Source organism: Marmota monax, unplaced genomic scaffold (genome assembly GCF_021218885.2).
Source record: "Marmota monax isolate L192 unplaced genomic scaffold, Marmota_monax_Labrador192_F-V1.1 WCK01_AAM20220418_F8-fsc01106, whole genome shotgun sequence".
NCBI lineage: Eukaryota > Metazoa > Chordata > Mammalia > Rodentia > Sciuridae > Marmota > Marmota monax.
Window position 1 is genome coordinate 86,412 of NW_026694885.1, and position 11,908 is coordinate 98,319.

At 44.0% G+C, this 11,908-nt stretch overlaps 1 long non-coding RNA gene across 3 annotated transcripts in view; it reads right to left on the bottom strand.

The window, feature by feature from the left end:
* Positions 1-11,525, bottom strand: part of LOC124080737 (uncharacterized) — a 95,945-nt gene extending 84,420 nt beyond the window's left edge. The window contains exons 1-2 of one of the 3 annotated variants that reach the window (XR_009225149.1): positions 10,598-11,525; positions 9,539-9,678 (exon numbers count right to left, since the gene is read on the bottom strand). This is a non-coding gene — a long non-coding RNA (uncharacterized LOC124080737). Of the gene's footprint in view, positions 1-803; positions 9,053-9,538 lie in introns of those variants that run through there. The other 2 variants (XR_009225148.1, XR_009225150.1) reach the window with 2 other exon arrangements.
* Positions 11,526-11,908: the final 383 nt, after the last annotated feature.

Genomic DNA, 11,908 nt, shown 5'->3' on the forward strand with positions numbered 1-11,908 from the left:
GATCACTGCTCCTCAAAACGGTGAAGCCATTCAAAGCAAGGAAGGTCAGAGCCAAGAGGAGCCTAAGGGGACATGGCAGCTGACTGCAATGGGGACTCTTGGATGGGTTTCTGGGACATATGGGCACTCTACTGTCTTTCCAACTTTTATGTAAACCAGATTCTAAAATAGTTTATATGAAGTGTGCTGGACATCAAACCCAAGACTCATGCATGCACATTGACCTACTACTGAGTGACACCCAAGACTCCAAAACAGTTTATTTACAAAGCTCATTTTGCGGCAGGAGCTGGAGTGAAATGAATTAAGCTTCACTGTTCTCTGTTGAACCCACGACAAAAGAAAAGACCATTGACTCCAATTTTAAACCAAATTAAAGCAATTTTATATTGTATACACAGGAGACCTGATCAGCAACTGCCTCACCCAAATGCAGGACCAGAGGACAGCATCTGGTCTAAGAGCAGGGAGGTTTTTATAACCCCAAAAAGTTACAAAGGTGGATATCTTGGTAGTTTACAGCTGACAGGGTTCTGGCAAGCGTGAATATAAGGGCAGGTAGTAGGTTAATATTCTACATGGCTTAATATCTCGAGGCAGGGAGTAAACTCAGATTCCAACATCAAAATTAATGAGGAGCAGCTGGAATTTCAGGAGGATTGTTATTTGGTCAGGGAGAGTCAGGCATGGGTAAGTTCAAAGCACCGGCAGGAGCTCCAAGCAAGTTTAAAACATCAAAGTGTGATCAGGCCAAATAGAAATCTTAGTATTTTACAGTAAAACAGAAATGAACTTTTCATGACCTTGGGACGAGATGGCTCCCAATCTTAAGATGGAATTAGGCTGGGTTCATCACATCTTCTCTGGGCCTGACTTCCCCATCAGTTAAAACCCTTCCACAGTGAATATGGAAACCTAATGAGGTAATAAAAACCAAAGAGATTTGCAAAATAAAATTTCTTTCAGAATAGCTGATTGAAAAGGCAATCCTCAGCTGGAAAATTGACTCGTGGATAAATTTCTCGTGGTTGAGTCTGTGGATGCAGAAGCTGAGCCCACAGAGAGCTGACTACTGATTATAGAATCTCCTCGAGAGAGCCCCAAAATAGGCAGAACTGGCCCCAGATGCACCTTCTGGGGAAATGCAGGACATTCCTAATTTCATAGGTTCAGGCATGGCCTAACAATGTGGACTCTATGAGAAATATATCACTAGGTGATTTCATCCTCTTAGACCACCATAGAGTGTACTTACACAGGGTTAGATGGCTCTGATGTCACCAGGCAATATATTCTTAGGGGATCACTGTCTTATGCACAGCCCATCACCGACAGAAATATTGGTATGTGATGCACACCTGTACTTCCACAGGTCTTTGCCTCTGGATGTAGGTAGGTTGGATTTCTCTTTCTTCCTACCCAGCCTTCCCTCTCACTATGCACCCCACCACCATTCTGCACTTCTCATTACCTAGTTGACCACTCTAATTCCCCCATTGAAAGGTCTCCTCCACATCTGGATCCTCTGTAGCACCCTCCAGCTGGTTAGGGCTCCCTCACATACACTCTTCAGATGACACACCAGTGGTGGGATCTGGTGACCTAGGAGGCTGACTGACAGGCTTCCCTGTACTGAGGATAGTGAGGGTAAGAGGGAGTGGGGACGGGGATGCTGAACTTGGCTTCTCCCTACTGCACATCACTTCTGTTGTAGGTGGATCCCTCCTGGACACCATCTAGTCCCTGCAACCAGCAGGTGGGGTCCTGGCCACCAACTCTTTAATGCCCAATAGTGAGCAGCAAGGGGACACTGATTTTTAACAATCAGTCAATGCCCATTATCCCTCCTCAGTATCCAAGGGGGGTTGGCTGCAGAACCCCCTTGAATATCAAAATCACAAGATGCTCTAATCCCTTAAATAAATTGAATTTATTTAATTTATTAAGAATGTGCATGTCATATTCACAATATTCCTTCCAAATACTTTAAATCATCTTTAAGTTACTTATGTAAATGTTTTGAAACTGTTATCAAAGTGTATGTTGATTATGGAATAACGACAAAAAATGTCTAAATGCGTTCAGTACTGACACAAATATGTTTTCAAATATTTTTCGTTTGGGGTTGGGTTGAATCTGTGGATGCAGAAGCTGAGCCCACAGAGAGCTGACTACTGATTACAGAATCTCCTCGAGAGAGCCACAAAATGGGCAGAACTGGCCCCAGATGCACTTTCTGAGGAAATGCAGGACAGAATTCCCGGATCCTCTTCCTCTCTCTTTACTGCCAATCACAGTGCCTTGTGTCCAAGAAGCTGAGGGTTTGTAACCCCAGAAGTGGAGAGGGAGCAAGAAGAAGTCTTCCCCCAAAGATGCTGTAGAGGTCCCCAATTCTTACCTCAGGCTTTCCTGCTGTCAGGAAGCCATGAAAAACAGGCCCTGCTTTCCAGGAAACCACTTTGTTAAGACAATGGCATCCCACTGGGGCAGAAAGCAGGGCTGGAGGATGGAGGGGCAGTGCCAGAGCTGTTCCCACCAGCTTTGGTTGGCACTACTGGTCTGTCCGTACCCTGGATCACAACAATGAAATGAATGTACCGTCATCCTCAAGAAGTGCACTCAAAAAATGGAAAGAAACTGGTATTACTGTGCAAGAACCACACAAATGAAATTAACAAACAGAAGATATATGTCTTAGCTCAGGCTTTGGCTCAGACTCACTTGGTTTGCTCCCTCCTCAACATCAGCATCTCATGAATATTCCACTGTTTTTCTCACTGTGTAACATACAAAATTAAATAAAAATGTACACAACACATTAGGAATTGTCGTTATTTTAAAAGAGGGGTCTGGCAGTGATGCCTTCTTCTCATGGTGGTCTGTGGATGCCACTGAGGATAGTGCCAATGTTTGGGTAAGTGCTCCCAAAGGCCCAAGTGTTTTAATCATCTCAGTCTTGTCACCAGAATGAGGTGCGTGCAGGACATGGTGGTACCACTAAGAGGGAGTAGTGACTGGAAAAAATTCAAATGACTAGGCACATTCTATTGAAGGGAGATTTTATGACTCAAGCCTCTTTCCTTTTTTGCTTCCTAGACTGACAATACAAGAGGCTTCCTCTGCCACTTACTCCCGCCACGATATATGGAAAACAGACAGGGTCCACAGATGATGGATTGAAACCTCTGAAGTCATGAACCAAATTAAACCTTCTCTCATTGTGAATTGATTTATCTCAGATGTTTGTTACAGCAGATGACAGGAAAAAAAAGAAAAAAAATTGGATCTTATCACACTTAATTTTCTGCATATTTGGATCTCACTCCAGGTTTGTGGAATCCCTCCAATGCAGCTGGACAGCTTGAATCCATTCCTTTGCCTGGCTGATAGCAACATTAATAACGTGAAGCATGAATGTCACCTACATGTTCCCTATTTATCAATTACTTCCAGCCAGTTCCTTTTGGTATTTAAACCATGTGAGTTCATTTATTTTTGTCTTGCTACATTTTATTTTTTTTAAGTTGTCAATGTGGTGCTGAGAATCGAACCCAGTGCCTCACACATGCTAGGCAAGAACTCTACCACTGAGCCACAACCCCAGCCCTGTCTTGCTATATTAATATGGAAGCCACTTAAGTCTAATTTCTCCATTGACTGAGTTTTGCTTACGTTCCAGGAATTTGAGAATGAAGGGCTCTTATTTTCATTCCTTTCTCAACAGTTTCTAAATCTGCATGAGGAAGATCCCTATCTCCCTCTCTTGCTTGCTCTCTCTCTAACACACACACACACACACACACACACACACACACACACACCACTCTCCTATGCTCCTACGATGCTGGAAGTTGTGGAATTTCTAGTGTGGGGACAAATCTAATCCCAACTGAGGACTCAGCTTCTCCTTGAATCGCTGTGTAAACTCAAGCCAGACACTTCCCTCCTCTGGGAAATAACATTCCTGTCTGATCAGGAGGCAGGGCTGAGGATGCCATGCCCGTTTCTGAGGATCTGGTGCCTTCACCTGGCTCTCATCCAAGCCCATTCTAATAGAGCACCTCACATTCACTTAGGTGACCCACCCCTCCCTCCACATTCATGGGGCTAAGAGAGGCTGATTACACTTTCTGGCTTTGGGGAGATGAGACAAATAAGGTTACACACATCAGGAATGATGGAAGCTATGGGCATGTGCACTGTGGCACTGTTTCCATGCACATTCTACCTGTCACACACACATGCTATGAACACAAGGACAGGCTGCACCAAGCAGGGTGTACCTGCATCATCCTAGGAAGACAGTCACAGGGGACCCTGAAGAACCACCCTGCCCAACCCCACTCAGCCTGGGGAAATATGAAGCATCTACAAAAAGGATCCATGTATCAGTTCCATTCTAACACTTAGTTGTGAAGTGGCACCCCCTTTCTCCACAGAAAAGCCCTCTTCACCATGGCTGATTTTAGGACTGTCAGCAAAAGAGTCCAATGTAGATAAACTTCCTATTTTCATGTTGCCCTGTTTTACTTGGCCACTGGCCAGGAAGTTATCAGCACTTCAGGTACAGGACACACCCTTACTAATTTTTCACAAATATATCCAGTATAGTAGTTTGTAGAAATGTGTAAACAAGGTCTCTGACCTTGAGCTGGGCTTCACAGAGATGTCTACATTTTTATGATAAGAGAAGTGACCAATTGGGCTCCATGGTAACAGCTGGCAGGGGGAAGAAAGAAAGGGGAGAAGAAGCTCTCCCCTTCTCAGGTGTTGTCCTTGAAGGGTTAACTTGCCCAGAACGGTGAAAGAAAAAGCTGCTTTTATATGAACTTCTGCAGAGTGTGAACTTCTGAGCCCCTCCCCTTACATGCTGGGTATAAAACTCTGAAACTCCCTGAACTCGGGGTTCAGGGGATTGATTGATTACAGCAAAAGCTGTGCCCTCTGAACCTGGCTGCAGCCAAATAAAACTGTTTCCAGCTATCTTCAGGGCCTTGCCTCGTCTGTCCCTACAACAGTTGGGAGCGTGCCTTTGGAGTATATATTTGGTGAGCTGACCTCAGTCTCTCTCTCTGCTTCCTGGTATGATGTCTTGAGCCACTTCCCTCTACCACACTCATCTGCCATGATGTTCTGCCTCACCTCTACCCCTGAGAATGGAGCCAGCTCTCTATGGATTGAGACCTCTGAAACCATGAGCCTTCAAATAAACTTATCTACCTTCAAAATTGTTCTTCTTGGGTTTTTTAGCCTCAGCAGAAAAAAAAAATTTAAAGCTAACTAAAACACCACTGAGATACAAAAGAAGCATTCTGAACAATACAGCCTGAGCACCTGGCCCCCACCCTTGCCCACAAAAAGTAACATATTAAGAGGATGATGCACAAGCACTAGAAACACTGCAGGAAATTGCACAGCTTCTCCCTGAGTCCACCTCTATTCCAGGCCTTATTACTGTGTCTCTAAGAATATTGACATCCTAAACCAAAAGATTGCTGTCTCTCCCTCTTGAGATGGTCACAATCTCCCTTGAATGTTTATTCCTGGCTCTGTCCTAAAGGCTCTTGATATCTTGAAGACAGCCCACTTCTCCCTCAATTGTTTCTCTGATTTCCCAAAGAAATCTTCAGTGTCTCTGCCACATGCTGAAATACTTCTCCATCACATACATCAAGGATCCCACTCATCCTAAGTCAAGGTCCCCTCTCCCCGAACTCGAGGGACCTTCTCCAGGGGCATGGCATCCATTCCCTGAGAATGGTTGGGCTTGCTTCCTTCCTCTCACACATGTCCATATGCTACAGGCTCTTGGTTACTATTTTGTTCTTCAAACATCTTTGTGGAGGTATAAATGTCAAATGAACCTTGTGTATGTCGAAGGCAGTCCACCTGATGTTTTGATGCATGCATACTACAGAAATGATCACAAACAAGCTAAATTGCGTACCTAACACCTCTTATAGTCACCATTTTCTTCCTTGGTGTGGTTAGAGTATTCAAGACCTACCCTCTTGCCAAATTTCAAATATCTGATACTCTCAACTATAGCTACCATTAGATCTCCAGAAATTATTTATCTTGCATAACTAAACTTTTATACCCTATGACCAACATCAATCACTTCATTTATCTCTCCTCAAGATCCTACCACCCACCATTGACTCCTTACTTCTATGAGTTCGACTACTTAAGATTCCACATACAAATGAGATCGTGCAAAATCTATATTTCTGTGTGTGCACGTGTGTGTATTCACTCATGGTTTGAAATAGAAGTCTGATTATCAGTGGATTAAAGCTATAAAAGAAAGTCCACTTGAGGCTTAAAGAACAGGACCAGGGGCTACTAAAGGTCCAGGGTTATTTTACATTTAATCTGTATTTAAATTTTTAAAAAAATATATTTTTTAGTTGTCAATGGATCTTTAATTTATTTATATGCGGTGCAGAAAATGAAACTCCGAACATCCCACATGCTGGGCCAGCGCTCTACCACTGAGCTCCAGCCCCAGCCCTAATCAGTATTTAAATGTTGAGTTATTTCCCATGATTTATCTCACCAAGTCTTTAGTGGTGAAATCTAGAGAGAGTTGAACTTTGACCTGGCCCTGGTTGGTAGATCCGTTAGGAAAACACCAGAACCCGCAGCCAGAGAGCTGTGGTGTCTTCCTGAGTGTCAGAGGACAGGTGTCTCTTGTCCTTTCTATTCTTTCTTGTCCAGGGGACCCTCTGCCTCTGGAAAGAGACCTGAGTGTGTGAAGGGGCTGAGATGATGAGGAAGGGGAACAGGGTTTGTGATTCTTGCACACAGAATATTCAGGTCAGAATAAGCCTCCATGGGCTCTCTCTGCCTTCACAAATTGAGGACCTGTCAAAGCTTCCATGATGAACCTCAGCTCAGGAAGCTCATTCCTCCAGAGGCAAGCAGGTCCTTCTCAATCACAATTCAGTATTTCAGGAACCTTATCTTTTTTGAAACACCTTATCTTTATTGGTGCTCTGTGACACATCTATGTCTCATGCATTTTTAAAAGCAAATACTCTAGGAGCTTGAAGGCTGGTCAAGGCTAATCAAGGTTGAAGTACTTCTCCATCACATACATCAAGGATCGCACTCATCCTAAGTCAAGGTCCCCTCTCCCGGCACTCCCTACCCAAGCTGGCATCCTTGGTGCATTATCAAAAAGTCAGAAATACATGATTGAGGACTGAAGGTGTCTCATTGTTGCAGCTCTGAAATGATGGGAGGATAGCATTGGACTCCACTATTTTAAACGTTAAAAGTCCTTGCTTCCTGACTGATCACCTTTACTTGGGAACATTGCTGGTTACTAACAGTTATTATGGATGTTCTTTTATGCCTTTCCTGTTTGGAAGTATGCATGAGCCCTATTACTGAAAACTGAAAAGTCATCCCTCCGATTTGATATGGTGACATTCATGCAGTTTGGAATCGGACAAGGTAAATCATTATATATTTTGTAATCCATTCTTTGTTTCATCTGTTGAAGCAATGTGCTGTTGCAGAATCCCTCCAGCTTCAGTAAATGGCGACTTGGCAACCTCTAGCGGCCGTAGGGTGGCAACACAATGGCTATGCGCCTCTGCAAATGATCCTGTGCCTCCTACTGGCTGCCTGAAGACTCACTGCCATTGAATTTGACCCTGAAGGGATAGAGATGGAGATGCTCTGCATCCTGACTGTATCAGTGTCATCCTTGGTAATATTGAACTATAATTTTTCAAGATATTACCTCTGGGCAAAAATGAGTAAAAGGTACACAGGATCTGTTATTTTTACAGATGCTTATAAATGAAAATGTTTATTTAAAAACAGAAACAACCCAGGGACTGGGGGTGTGACTGTGGGAGAGCCCTTGCTTAGCACACATAAGGCTGTGGGTTCATCCCAGTACCCATTGGCCCAACAGTAGACTATTTGTTTTTAATGGTATCTCCTAAAGTCAGGTGTCTGCAGTTTTGTGCACATGTGTGATATTTTTTGAAAAATAATTAGGGTGTTCTGATTATAGGTGATTTTAAGCTTTTATTTCACATTTTAAAAGATCAGTGCAAGCTTCATTAGTTTTATGTAATTGCAAACAGCCTTTATTTATTGTGATTCTGCAAAAACAAATAAAAGGCTGAAAACTTAACAGCAGAAAGTAGGAATCCCAACTGGAGGAACTAGAAATCTCACACATTATGAAATGAAAACTTAACAGGTGAGAATGTAAAGGGATTTGACCACTGGAAAACAGATTGAAAATGTCTTTACAAGTTGGATATACAGGGAAAGATAACAGGGTGGGGATGTAGCTCAGTGGTGGAGCAATTTCCTCACACACACCTCTGCACTCAGAGAGGTGAGGATTGTAGAAATCAGCACAGAGCATCACAGGACAGCAGAAAGGGACCTAATTTGGACTGAGAGAGGGAAAAATACAAGGAAAATTTCATGAGGAAGGGAGACAAAGTGAGTCTGGAAGGAGGACTGGAAATATGTCCACCCTACAAGGAGAAGATCACGTCACACAGAGGGGAGATGTTTAATTTTAGTGTCTGTGTGGCTGGATGAAGGAATACCTAGAGAAGTGGGAAAGCATATCTGTGGGTGTGTGTCTCCACGCTTTCAGAGGAGATGGCCTGTGAGTCAAAGTGGAAGAGGTGGGGAAGTCCACCCTCCATGTGGGTGGGCACCTGGCAATTGACTGGGGAAGTTCCACCCTCCACGTGGAACCATGCAATTGACTGGGGGCCCAGACAGAGCAGAAACAGAGAAAAAGGTTTTTGTCTCTCTGCTGGAGCCGAAAACACTCTCCTCCTGCAGCCTTGGACAGCAGAACTCTCTGGCTATGGGATCCCAGGGCTTACACCAGCAGAACCGCAGGCTCTCAGGCCTTCACCTCAGACTGAGAATTACATCACTGGCTTCCCTGGTTTTAAGACCTTTGTAGTTGGACTGAGCCACACTACCAGCATCCCAGGGTCTCCAGCCCAAAGACAGCTTGTTGCAGGACACTGTGCCTCCAAAAATCACATGAGCCAATTCCACCAAAAAAATCCCCTCTCATCTCTCTCTCTCTCTCACTCTCTATCTCTCTCTCTCTCTCTCTCTCTCTCTCTCTCTCCCCCTCTCTCTCTCTCTTCCCACTCTACCTATCTATCCATCTATCCATATCATGAGTTCTGTCTCTGATTTATACAAAAAGAAATACCCTTGGGCTGGGGATGTGGTTCGGTGGTTAAACACCCCTGAGTTAAAACCCCAGTACCAAAATAAATAAATAAATAACTTATACTGGTACAGAAACGTGAGCATGTACGGTCATGGAAGTGATTTAAAATACCCCATTTCTTTTCAGCAATACAGAAACCAGCCAAAAATCCTTTCATAAAAAAGCAAAAAAATGAAAGTGCATTAGGGCAGTTCCATCTACCCAGGCAACCCAAAGTCGGGACAGTTACAATATTTCCCCTGGGATCCTTGCACAGGAACCCCATTTTTACAAATCTTTTCACCCCACCCCAACCCTTACCAAGTTTTGCAGTCCTTGTCTCTCAGCTTGTGCCAAAGTTAATCCCCTTTGCTTTAGGTGTCATCACAAGGTGCTTCACAGGCTCTGGGATTTCCTCAAAGGGCAATAGAGGGCCAAGCATTTGTGTGAATGTCACACACCTGTGTGGAAGCCCAGGCAGAGGCAGCTTTCAGACTGTGACAAGGCACTTGACACTCAGCAAGTAGTAAACACAAGATGCTGGAGAGATGGACACACACACACACACACACACACACACATTCCATGAAAGCTGTGAGAGGCTCCAGCAGCAGCCATGTGCACAGCACCCAGGAGAAACTCCCACCTGCACCATGTGCAGGTCCACAGACAGCCCCAGCCAGAGCAAAGGAGGAAGCTGAACAAGAACAGGGGCAGCCCCCAGCCAAGCAGCTGACACCCTAAACCTGGTCCTGGACCATAGTAGTGGCCTCTTCCCGATAACAGTTTCCCCCATTTTCTTTCCTTGGAAAATGGATTCCTTCAGGATGCTCTAACCAATGACATAAATCAATCTCTCTTTCTCTCTCTCTCTCTCTCTCTCTCTCATTATCTCACTCTTTCTCACTCACTCTCTCACTCTCACTCTCTCGCTCTCTAACACTCTCACTCTGTCTCTCACTGTCTCTCTCTAACACTCTCACCCTCTCTCTCATTCTCTCTCACTCTTTCTCACTCTCTCTCTCACTCACTCTCTCTCAGTCTCACTCTCACTGTTTCTCACTATCTCACTCTCTCATTCTCTCTCTCACTCCCTCTGTCTCTCTCTCACTTTCTCTAACACTCTCACTCTCTCACTCTCTCATTTTCACTCACTCTCACTCTTACTTTCTCTCCTTCACTCTCTCTCACTCTCACTCTCACTGCCACTCTCTCTCCATATATATAGTTGTGTATGAACTCAATGCCTTTATTTGTTTTCATGTTGTACTACAATCTTACCCAGTGTCTCACACTTGGGAGTCAAGTGCTCTACCACTGAGGCACAATTCCGGCCAACATTACACTTCATGCTAATAAACCTCTGTCTCGACCACTTACCTGGGCCAGAGACTCTCCTCCCTTTTCTTTCCACTTAACCACTTTCTCAGGTGTCATCTTCAAGTCCTGACCATATGATATTCCAGGAAGAGGAAAGCAGCCTCTGACCTCCAGCAGCTGGCCTGGGTCTACTCCACAGTGGCCTCATTTTAACTAATTACATCTGCCAAGACATCATTTCCAAATCAGCTCATATTTTGGAACTCCAGGTGGACATGAGATTTTGGTGGACCCTTTCCAAACCTGTACCAGTGCTCACCAGGAGATTGCTGGTCAATACCCCCTGCAGTTCCCCACGCCCTGAGCTGGTGCTCACCCTGGGGCTGCTGCCACCTTTGTGCAATACTCACTTTGATAATGTGGGAGTGCTAAGTCAGGAAGGATGGAGTGGGAGGTTCTCAGAGGTCTGTTAATCATGTCTGCTGCTCACAATGGTCTTCTGGGTGTTTGCACTGGGATTTCTCCTAGAATCATCTTCCCTTGGAGCCCTTCTAGACCAGCTTTCCAGAGAGGGCCAGGCCCTGATACAGCAAACTACTGCATTTCCGTTTTGCTCTCCTTTTCATTTCAATTTTTTTTTTTTTTTGGTGCTGGAGATTAAAACTAGGGCCTGTGCACAGTAGGCAAGTGATCTACTATCAAGCTACACCCCCACACCTTAAGTTGATTTGTGTATTTATTTTTTATTTATCACATTTTTTGTCACTTTATTTATTTATTTATGTTGGAGGTTGAACCCAGCGCCCACACATGTAAATCACATGTTCTACCACAGAGCTACAACCTCAGACCCACAAACATTTTTTTCTATAAATGCATGAGTAATATATGGTAAATTTTATAAAATTAGAAGGATTTTTTTTTCCTTTTCATTTCAAGCATTTAAAAATATACCAGTAATACACAGTGATTTGTTTCCTTGTATACTGGGGATCAAATCCAAGGCTTTGTTTATACTAGGTCAGTGTTGTACCACTGAGCTACATCCCCAGCCACTGCCTGGTGATTTTTTTAATTTAATATTTATTTTTTTAGTTTTCTGTGGACACAACATCTTTGTTTGTATGTGGTGCTGAGGATCGAACCCGGGCCGCATGCATGCCAGGCGAGCACGCCACCACTTGAGCCACATCCCCAGCCCTGCCTGTTGATTTTTTAAAAGCATTTTTTAAATGTGTAAAATGAAGACAAGCCCAAGGAGGGTTAGGGACATGGCTTAATGGTAGCATGCTTTCCTAGCATTAGCCTGGCCCTGGGTTGAATCTCCACCATTGCCAAAAAAAAAAAAAATTAAGCCCAAGAAAATAGCAC